This window comes from Pongo pygmaeus, chromosome X, assembly GCF_028885625.2.
Source record: "Pongo pygmaeus isolate AG05252 chromosome X, NHGRI_mPonPyg2-v2.0_pri, whole genome shotgun sequence".
Lineage (NCBI taxonomy): Eukaryota > Metazoa > Chordata > Mammalia > Primates > Hominidae > Pongo > Pongo pygmaeus.
This window is the reverse complement of record NC_072396.2, coordinates 57663684-57675875: the sequence shown is the minus strand read 5'-3', so window position 1 is coordinate 57675875 and position 12192 is coordinate 57663684.

Here is a 12192-nt window from a genome sequence, read left to right as displayed (position 1 = left end):
GATTGAAAATCAACTTAATGAGATAAAGCGTGAAGACAAGATTAGAGAAAAAAGAATAAAAAGAAACAAACAAAGCCTCCAAGAAATATGGGACTATGTGAAAAGACCAGGCCAGGCGCGGTGGCTCATGCCTGTAATCCCAGCACTTTGGGAGGCCGAGGCAGGCAGATCATGAGGTCAGGAGACTGAGACCATCCTGGCTAACACAGTGAAACCCTGTCTCCAATAAACATACAAAAAAAAAATTAGCCGAGCGTGGTGGTGGGCTCCTGTAGTCCCAGCTGCTCGGGAGGCTGAGGCAGGAGAATGGCGTGAACCCGGGAGGCAGATCTTGCAGTGAACCGAGATTGCACCTTTGCACTCCAGCCTGGGCAACAGAGCAAGAATCTGCCTCAAAAAAAAAACACACACAAAAAAAAACCAAACCTACATTTGACTGGTGTACCTGAAAGTGAGGGAGAGAATGGAACCAAGTTGGAAAGCACTCTTCAAGATATTATCCAGGAGAACTTTCCTAACCTAGCAAAACAGGCCAGCATTCAAATTCAGGAAATACAGAGAACACCACTAAGATAATCTTCAAGAAGGGCAACCTGAAGACACATAATCATCAGATTCACCAAGCTTGAAATCAAGGAAAAAATGTTGAGGGTGGCCAAAGAGAAAGATTGGGTTCTTTAAGTGTGAATGGGCTAACAGCCCCATTTAAAAGACACAGACTGAAAAACTGGTTAAAGAGTCAAGACCAATTGATGTGTTGTATTCAGGAGACCCATTTCATGTGCAAAGACACATATAAGCTTAAAATAAAGGGGTGGAGGAATATTCACCAAGCAAATGGAAAGCAAAAAGAAGCAGAGATTGCAATCCTAGTCTCTGATAAAACAGATTTTAAACCAACAAAGATCAAATAAGGCAAAGAAGGGCATTACACAATAGTAAAGGAATCAATGCAACAAGAAGAGCTGACTAACCTAGGCATATATGCACAAAATACAGAAGCACCCAGATTCATAAAGCAAGTTATTAGAGACCTACAAAGAGACTTGGACTCTCACACAATAATAGTGGGAGACTTTAACACCCCACTGTCAAAATTATACAGATAATAAGACAGAAAATTAACAAGGTTATTCAGAACTTGAACTCAGCTCTGGATGAAGCAAACCTAATAGACATCTACAGAAATCTCCACCCAAAATCAACAGAATATACATTCTTCTCAGCACCACATTGCACTTATTCTAAAATCAACCACATAATTGGAAGTAAAACACTCCTCAGCAAATGCAAAATAATGGAAATCATAACAGTCTCTCAGACAACAGTGCAATCAAATTACAGTTCAGGATTAAGAAACTCACTCAAAACCACACAAATACATGGAGACTGCCTGCTCCTGAATGACTACTGGGTAAATAATGAAATAAAGGGAGAAATAAATGAGTTTTTTGAAACCAATGAGAACAAAGACACAACGTACCAGAACTTCTGGGACACAGCTAAAGCAGTGTATAGAGAGAAATTTATAGCACTAAATGCCCACAAGAGAAAGTGAGAAAGATCTAAAATTGACACCGTAACATCACAATTAAGAGAAGTACAGAAGCAAGAGCAAACAAATTCAAAAGCTAGCAGAAGAGAAGAAATAACTAACATCAGAGCAGAACTGAAGGAGATAGAGACACAAAAAAACTCTCCAAAAAATCAATGAATCCAGGAGATGGTTTGTTGAAAAGATTAACAAAATAGATAGACCGTGAACCAGACTAATAAAGAAGAAAAGAGAGAAGAATCAAATAGACACAATAAAAAATAGTAAAGGGGATATTAACACTGATCCCACAGAAATACAAACTACCATCAAAAAATACTTTAAACACCTCTGCACAAATAAAGTAAAAAATCTAAAAGAAATGGATAAATTCCTGGACACATAAATTATCCCAAGACTAAAAAAGAAATCAAATCCCTGAATAGACCAATAACAAGTTCTGAAATGAAGGCAATAATTAACAGCCTACCAACCAAAAAAAACCCCAGGACCAGAAGGATTCACAACAGAATTCTATCAGTGGTACAAAGAGGAGCTGATACCATTCTTCCTGAAAATATTCCAAATAATAGGAAAAGAGAATCAGCCCTAACTCATTTTCCGAGGCCAGCGGCATGATACCAAAATCTGGCAGAGACACAACAAAAAAAGAAAATTTCAGGCCAATATCCCTGATGAACACGGATGCAAAAATCCTCAATAAAATACTGGCAAAGCAAATCCAGCAGCATATCAAAATGCTTACCCACCACGCTCAAGATGGCTTCATCCCTGGGACGCAAGGTTAGTTCAATATACGCAAATCAATAAATATAATCCATCACATAAACAGAACCAATGACAAAAACCACATGATTATCTCAATACATGCAGAAAAGGCCTTTGATAAGATTCAACACCTCTTCATGCTAAAAAAACATTCAATAAACTAGGTATCAACGGAACATATTTCAAAATAATAAGAGCTATTTATGAAAAACTCACAGCCAATATCATACTGAATGGGCAAAAGCTGGAAGCATTCCCACAGAAAACTGGCACAAGACAAAGATGCATCCTCTCACCACTCCTATTCAACATAGTATTGAAAGTTCTGGCCAGGGCAATCAGGCAAGAGAAAGAAATAAAAAATTCAAATAGGAAGAGATAAAGTCAAATTTTCTCAGTTTACAGATGACATAATAGTATATTTAGGAAATCCCATCATCTCCTTCATCTTCATCCCATCATCTCCTTAAGCTGATAAACAACTTTAACAAAGTCTCAGGAGACAAAATCAATGTGCAAAAATTACAAGCATTTCTACACACCAACAAGAGACAGAGAACCAAATCGTGAGTGAACTCCATTCACAGTTGCTACAAAGAGAATAAAATACCTAGGAATCCAACTTACAAGGGATGTGAAGGACCTCTTCAGGGAGAATTACAAACCACTGCTCCAGAAAATAAGAGAGGACACAAACCATGGAAAAACATTCCATGCTCATGCACAGGAAGAATCAATATCATGAAAATGGCCATACTGACCAAAGTAATTTAGAGAGTCAATGCTATTCCAATAAAGCCACCATTTACTTTCTTCACAGAATTAGAAAATACTACTTTAAATTTTATATGAAACCAAAAAGAGCACGTATAGCCAAGACAATCCTAAGCAAAAGGAATAAAGCTGGAGGCATCACGCTACCTCACTTCAAACTATACTACAGAACTATAGTAACCAAAACAGCATGGTATTGGTACCAAAATAGATATATACCCCAATGGAACAGAACAGAGGCCTGAGAAATAACACCACACATCTAAAACAATCTGATCATTGACAAACCTGGCAAAAACAAGCAATGAGGAAATGATTCCTTAGTTAATAAATGGTATTTGAAAAACTGTCTAGCCATAAGCAGAAAACTGAAACTGAACCCCTTCCTTACACCTTATACAAAAATTAACTCAAGATTAATTAAAAACTTGAATGTAAGACTTCAAACCCTACAAGAAAACATGGGCAATACCATTCAGGACATAGGCATGGGCACAGATTTCATGACTAAAACACCAAAAGCAATTGTGACAACAGCCAAAATTGACAACTAGGATCTAATTAAACTGAAGAGATTCTGCACAGCAAAATAAACTATTATCAGATTGAACAGGAAACCTACAGGATGGGAGAAAACTTTTGCAATCTATACATCTGAAAAAGGGCTAATATCCAGAATCTACAAGAAACTTAAGCAAATTGACAAGAAAAAAACAACCCCTTCAAAAAGTGGGTGCAAAGTATAAACAGACACTTCTCAAAGGAAGACATTTATACTGCCAAAAAACATATGAAAAAACCTCATCATTACTGGTCATTACAGAAATGCAAATCAAAACGACGATGAGATACCATCTCACACCAGTTAGAATGGAGATAATTTATTATTATTAGTTATTGTAAATTATACATTAAGTTCAGGGGCACATGTGCAGAAAGTGCAGATTTGTTACCTAGGTATACACATGCCATGGCGTTTTGCTGCACCCATCAACGTGTCATCTACATTAGGTATTTCTCCTAATGCAATCCCTCCCCCTAGCCCGCCACCCCTGACAGGCCCCAGTGTGTGATATTCCCCTCCCTGTGTCCATGTGTTCTCATTGTTCAACTCCCACTTATGAGTGAGAACGTGCAGTGTTTTGTTTTCAGTTCTTGTGTTAGTTTGCTAAAAACCTTGGCTTCCAGCTGCATTCATGTCCCTGCAAAGAACACAAACTCATCCTTTTATATGGCTGCATAGTATTCCATGATGTATATGTGCCACATTTTCTTTATCCAGTCTAATATTGATTGGCATTTGGGTTGGTTCCAACTCTTTGCTACTATGAACAGTGCTGCAATAAATATATGTGTGCATGTTTCTTTATAGTAGAAAGATTTATAATCCTTTGGGTATATACCCAGTCATGGGACTACTAGGTCAAATGGTATTTCTAGTTCTAGATCCCTGAGGAATTGCCACACTGATTTCCACAATGGATGAACTAGTTTACAGTACCACCAACAGTGTAAAAGTGTTCATATTTCTCCACATCCTCTCCAGCACCTGTTGTTTCCTGACTTTTTAATGATCGCCATTCTAACTGGTGTGAGATAGTATCTCATTGAGGTTTTTATTTGCATTTCTCTGATGGCCAGTGATGATGAGCATTTTTTCACGAGTTTCTTGGCTGCATAAATGTCCTCTTTCGAGGAATGTCTGTTTATATACTTCACCCACGTTTGGATGGGGTTGTTTTTTCTTGTAAATTTGTTTGAGTTCATTGTAGATTCTGGATATTAGCCCTTTGTCAGATGAGTAGGTTGCAAAAATTGTCTCCCATTCTGTAGGTTGCCTGTTCACTCTGATGGTAGTTTCTTTTGCTGTGCAGCAGCTCTTTAGTTTAATTCAATCCCATTTGTCAATTTTGGCTTTTGTTGCCATTGCTTTCGGTGTTTTAGACATGAAGTCCTTGCCCATGCCTATGTCCTGAATGGTATTGCCTAGGTTTTCTTCTAGGCTTTTTATGGTTTTAGGTCTAACATGTAAGTCTTTAATCCATCTTGAATAAATTTTTGTATAAGGTGTAAGGAAGGGATACAATTTCAGCTTTCTACATATGGCTAGCCAGTTTTCCCAGCACAATTTATTAAATAGGGAATCCTTTCGCATTGCTTGTTTTTGTCAGGTTTATCAAAGATCAGATAGTTGTAGATATGTGGCATTATTTCTGAGGGCTCTGTTCTGTTCCATTGGTCTATATCTGTGTTTTGGTACTAGTACCATGCTGTTTTGGTTACTGTAGCCTTGTAGTATAGTTTGAAGTCAGGTAACGTGATGCCTCCAGCTTTGTTCTTTTGGCTTAGGATTGACTTGGCGATGCGGGCTCTTTTTTGGTTCCATATGAACTTTAAAGTAGTTTTTCCCAATTCTGTGAAGAAAGTCATTGTTAGCTTGATGGGGATGGCATTGAATGTATAAATTACCTTGGACAGTATGGCCATTTTCACGATATTGATTCTTCCTACCCATGAGCATGGAATGTTATTCCATTTGTTTGTATCCTCTTTTATTTCATTGAGCAGTGGTTTGTACTTCTCCATGAAGTGGTCCTTCAAGTCCCTTGTACGTTGGATTCCTAGGTATTTTATTCTCTTTGAAGCAATTGTGAACGGGAGTTGACTCATGATTTGGCTCTCTGTGTGTCTGTTATTGGTGGAGAGGAATGCTTGTGATTTTTGCACATTGATTTTGTATCCTGAGACTTTGCTGAAGTTGCCTATCAGCTTAAGGAGATTTTGGGCTTAGATGATGGGCTTTTCTAGATATATTATCATGTCATCTGCAAACAGGGACAATTTGACGTCCTCTTTTGCTAATTGAATACCCTTTATTTTCTTCTCCTGCCTGATTGCCCTGGCCAGAACTTCCAACACTATGTTGAATAGGAATGGTGAGAGAGGGCATCCCTGTCTTGTGCCCATTTTCAAAGGGAATGCTTCCAGTTTTTGCCCATTCAGTAGGATATTGGCTGTGGGTCTGTCATAGATACCGCATTATTTTGAGATACGTCCCATCAATACCTAATTTACTGAGACTTTTTAGCATGAAGCGTTGTTGAATTTTCTCAAAGGCCTTTTCTGCATCTATTGAGATAATTGTGTGGTTTTTGTCGTTGCTTCTGTTTATATGCTGGATTCCGATTATTAATTTGCATATGTTGAACCAGCCTTGCATCCCAGGGATGAAGCCCACTTGATCATGGTGGATAAGCTTTTTGATGTGTTGCTGGATTCGGTTTGCCAGGATTTTATTGAGGATTTTTGCATCGATGTTCGCCAGGGGTATTGGTCTAAAATTCTCTTCTTTTGTGTGTCTCGGCCAGGATTTGGTATCAGGATGATGCTGGCCTCATAAAATGAGTTAGGGAGGATTGCCTCTTTTTCTGTTGATTGGAATCATTTCAGAAGGAATGGTACCAGCTCCTCCTTGTACCTCTGGTAGAATTTGTCTGTGAATCCATCTTGTCCTGGACTTTTTTTGGTTGGTAAGCATTAATTATTGCCTCAATTTCAGAGGCTGTTATGGGTCTATTCAGAGATTCAACTTCTTCCTGGTTTGGTCTTGGGAGGTGTAAGTATCCAAGAATTTATCCATTTCTTCTAGATTTTCTAGATTATTTGCGTAAAGGTGTTTATAGTATTCTCTGATGGTAGTTTGTACTTCTGTGGGATCAGTGGTGATATCCACTTTATTAGACAGATCAACGGGACAGAAAGTTAAAAAGGATATCCAGGAATTGAACTCAGCTCTGCACCAAGCAGACCTAATAGACATCTACAGAACTCTCCACCCGAAATCAACAGAATATACATTCTTTTCAGCACCACACCACACCTATTCCAAAATTGACCACATAGTTGGAAGTAAAGCACTCCTCAGCAAATGTAAAAGAACAGAAATTATAACAAACTGTCTCTCAGACCACAGTGCAGTCAAACCAGGACTCAGGATTAATAAATTCACTCAAAACCGCTCAACTACATGGAAACTGAACAACCTGCTCCTGAATGACTACTGGGTACATAACGAAATGAAGGCAGAAATAAAGATGTTCTTTGAAATCAATGAGAACAAAGAAAAAACATACCAGAATCTCTGGGACACATTCAAAGCAGTGTGTAGAGGGAAATTTATAGTACTAAATGCCCACAAGAGAAAGCAGGAAAGATCTAACACAGACACACTAACATCACAATTAAAAGAACTAGAGAAGCAAAAGGAAACACATTCAAAAGCTAGCAGAAGGCAAGAAATAACTAAGATCAGAGCAGAACTGAAGGAAATAGAGACACAAAACCCCTTAAAATATCAATGAACCCAGGAGCTGGTTTTCTAAAAAGATCAACAAAATTGATAGACTGCTAGCAAGACTAATAAAGAAGAAAAGAGAGAAGAATCAAATAGACGCAATAGAAAATGACAAAGGAGATATCACCAATGATCCCACAGAAATACAAACTACCATCAGAGAATACTATGAACACCACTATGCAAATAAACTAGAAAACCTAGAAGAAATGGATAAATTCCTCGACACATACACCCTCCCAAGACTAAACCAGGAAGAAGTTAAATCTCTGAATAGACTAATAACAGGCTCTGAAACTGAGGCAATAATTAATAGGTTACCAACCAAAAAAAGTCCAGGAACAGATGGATTCACAGCCGAATTCTACCAGAGGTAGAAGGAGGAACCAGTACCATTCCTTCTGAAACTATTCCAATCAATAGAAAAAGAGGGAATCCTCCCTAACTCATTTTAGGAGGCCAGCAACATCATGATACCAAAGCCTGGCAGAGACACAACCAAAAAACAGAATTTTAGACCAATATCCTTGATGAACATTGATGCAAAAATCCTCAGTAAAATACTGGCAAACCGAATCCAGCAACACATCAAAAAGCTTCTCCACCGTGATCAAGTGGGCTTCATCCCTGGGATGCAAGGCTGGTTCACCATACGAAAATCAATAAACATAATCCAGCATATAAACAGAACCAAAGACAAAAACCACATGATTTTCTCAATAGATGCAGAAAAGGCCTTTGACAAAATTCAACAACACTTCATGCTAAAAACCCTCAATAAATTAGGTATTGATGGAATGTATCTCAAAATAATAAGAGCTATCTATGACAAACCCACAGCCAATATCATACTGAATGGGCAAAAACTGGAAGCATTCCCTTTGAAAATGGGCACAAGACAGGGATGCCCTCTCTCACCATTCCTATTCAACATAGTGTTGGAAGTTCTGGCCAGGGCAGTCAGGCAGGAGAAGGAAATAAAGGGTATTCAATTAGGAAAAGAGGACGTCAAATTGTCCCTGTTTGCAGATGACATAATTGTATATCTAGAAATCCCCATTGTCTCAGCCCAAAATCTCCTTAAGCTGATAAGCAACTTCAGCAAAGTCTCAGGATACAAAATCAATGTACAAAAATCACAAGCATTCCTCTCCACCAATAACAGACACACAGAGAGCCAAATCATGAGTCAACTCCCGTTCACAATTGCTTCAAAGAGAATGAAATACCTAGGAATCCAATTTACAAGGGACGTGAAGGACCTCTTCAAGGAGAACTACAAACCACTGCTCAATGAAATAAAAGAGGATACAAACAAATGGAAGGACATGCTATGCTCATGGATAGGAAAAATCAATATTGTGAAAATGGCCATAGTGCCCAAGGTAATTTATACATTCAATGCCATCCCCATCAAGCTACCAATGACTTTCTTCACAGAATTGGAAAAAACTACTTTAAAGTTCATATGGAACCAAAAAAGAGCCTGCATGGCCAAGTCACTCCTAAGTCAAAAGAACAAAGCTGAAGGCATCACGCTACCTGATTTCAAACTATACTACAAGGCTACACTAACCAAAACAGCATGGTACTAGTACCAAAACACAGATATAGACCAATGGAACAGAACAGAGCCCTCAGAAATAATGCTGCATATCTACAACTATCTGATCTTTGACAAACCTGACAAAAACAAGAAATGGGGAAAGGATTCCCTATTTAATAAATTGTGCTGGGAAAACTGGCTAGCCAGATGTAGAAAGCTGAAACTGGATCCCTTCCTTACACCTTATACAAAAATCAATTCAAGATGGATTAAAGACTTACATGTTAGACCTAAAACCATAAAATGCCTAGAAGAAAACCTAGGCAATACCATTCAGGACATAGGCATGGGCAAGGACTTCATGTCTAAAACACCAAAAGCAATGGCAACAAAAGCCAAAATTGACAAATGGGATCTAATTAAACTGAAGAGCTTCTGCACAGCAAAAGAAACTACCATCAGAGTGAACAGGCAACCTACAGAATGGGAGACAATTTTTGCAACCTACTCATCTGACAAAGGGCTAATATCCAGAATCTACAATGAACTCAAACAAATTTACAAGAGAAAAACAAACAACCCCATCCAAAAGTGGGTGAAGGATATGAACAGACACTTCTCAAAAGAAGACATTGATGCAGCTAAAAGACACATGAAAAAATGCTCATCATCACTGGCCATCAGAGAAATGCAAATCAAAACCACAATGAGATACCATCTCATACCTGTTAGAATGGCAATCATTAAGAAGTCAAGAAACAACAGGTGCTGGAGAGGATGTAGAGAAATAGGAACACTTTTACAGGGTTGGTGGGACTGTAAACTAGTTCAACCATTGTGGAAGTCGGTGTGGCAATTCCTCAGGGATCTAGAACTAGAAATACCATTTGACCCAGCCATCCCATTACTGGGTATATACCCAAAGGATTATAAATCATGCTGCTATAAAGACACATGCACATGTATGTTTATTGCGGCACTATTCACAATAGCAAAGACTTGGCACCAACTGAAATGTCCAACAATGATAGACTGGATTAAGAACATGTGGCACATATACACCATGGAATACTATGCAGCCATAAAAAAGAATGAGTTCATGTCCTTTGTAGGGACATGGATGAAGCTGGAAACCATCATTCTCAGCAAACTTTCGCAAGGACAAAAAACCAAACACCGCATGTTCTCACTCATAGGTGGGAATTGAACAATGAGAACAGCAAACTATCGCAAGGAGAAAAAACCAAACACCGCATGTTCTCACTCATAGGTGGGAATTGAACAATGAGAACACATGGACACAGGAAGGGGAACATCACACACTGGGGCCTGTTGTGGGGTGGGGGAGGGGGGAGGGATAGCATTAGGAGATATACCTAATGCTAAATGACGAGTTAATGGGTGCAGCACACCAACATGGCACATGTATACATATGTAACAAACCTCCATGTTGTGTACATGTACCCTAAAACTTAAAGTTTAATAATAATAAAAAAAAGAATAAAAGAATAAAAAACAATAGAGCATGCCTACAGAATCTAGAAGATATCCTCAAAAGGGAAAATATAAGAGTCATTGGGCCGGGCACGGTGGCTCATGCCTGTAATCCCAGCACTTTGGGAGGCCGACGCAGGCAGAGCACTTGAGATCAGGAGCTCAAGACCAGCCTGGCCAACACAGTAAAACTCTGTCATTACTAAAAATACAAAAATTAGCTGAGCGTGGTGGCACATGCCTGTAATCCCAGCTACTTGGGAGGCTGAGGCAGGAAAATCGCTTGAACTCGGGAGGTGGAGGTTGCAGTGAGCTGAGATCACACCACTGCACTCCAGCCTCAGTGACAGAGCAAGACACTATCAAAAAAAAAAAAAAAAAAAAAGTAATGTGCTTTAAAGAGGAGGTAGAGAAAAATATAGGGTTAAAAACTGTATTCAAAGGGATAATAACAGAGAACTTCCCAAACCTAGAGAAAGAGATCAATATCAAAGTATAAGAAGGTTATAAAACACCAAGCAGACTTAACCCAAAAAAGACTGCCTCAAGGCATTTAATAATCAAACTCCCACAGGTCAAAGATAAAGAATCACAAAAGCAGCAAGAGAAAAGAAACAACATACAGTGGAACTCTAATATGTCTGGCAACAGACTTTTCAGTGGAAACTGTACAGGCCAGAAGAGAGTGGCATGAGATATTTAAAGTACTGATTAAAAAAAAATACATACACACACTTTTACCCTAGAATAATATATCTGAAATTATTCTTCAAACATGAAGAAAAAATAAAGACTTTCCCTCACAAACAAAAGACAAGGGATTTAATCAACATGAGACAGGTCCTACAAGAAATGCTAAAGGCTGTACTTCAATCAGAAAGAAAAGGACATTAATGAGCAATAAGTGATCACTGAAGGTACAAAACTCACTGTTAATAGTAAGTACACAAAAAAACACAGAATATTATAACACTGTAGCTATGCTGCATAAATGACTCTTAGCCTATGTAAAAAGACTAAATGATGAACCAAGCAAATATAATAACAACAACTTTTCAATACATAGTACAAGAAGGTAGAAATAGAGAAAACAAAAAGTCAAAAAGTGGCGGGGTGGGGGCAAAGTTGAGGCATAGAGTTTCTCTTACTTTTCTTTTTGCTTGTTTGTTTATGCAAAAGGTGTTGAGTATTTATTATGTTTAAATAATGGGTTATAAGATAAGCCTCACAGTAACTTCAAACCAAAAAAACATACAAGGGATAAAAAAAATACAAGTCAATAAAAAATTAAAATTAAATTAAAGTTGCAGGTCACAAAATCGACATAGAAAATTCAGCAGTATTTCTATATGCCAACAGTAAACAATCCAAAAAAGAAATTTAAAAAAGTATCCCATTTACAATAGCCATACAGAAAATTAAATACCTAGGAATTTACCAAAGAGAGAGATCTCTATAATGAAAAGTATAAAACGCTGATGAAAGAAATTGAAGAGTACACCAAAATACTGAAAAATACTCTGGCCAGGCACGGTGGCTCATGCCTGTAATCCCAGAACTTTGGGAGGCCAAGGCGGGTAGATCACCTGAGGTCAGGAGTTAAGAGACCAGCCTGGCCAACATGGCAAAACCCCATCTCTACTAAAAACACAGAAATTAGCCAGACGTGGTGTCGTGCACCTGTAATCCCAGCTACTCAG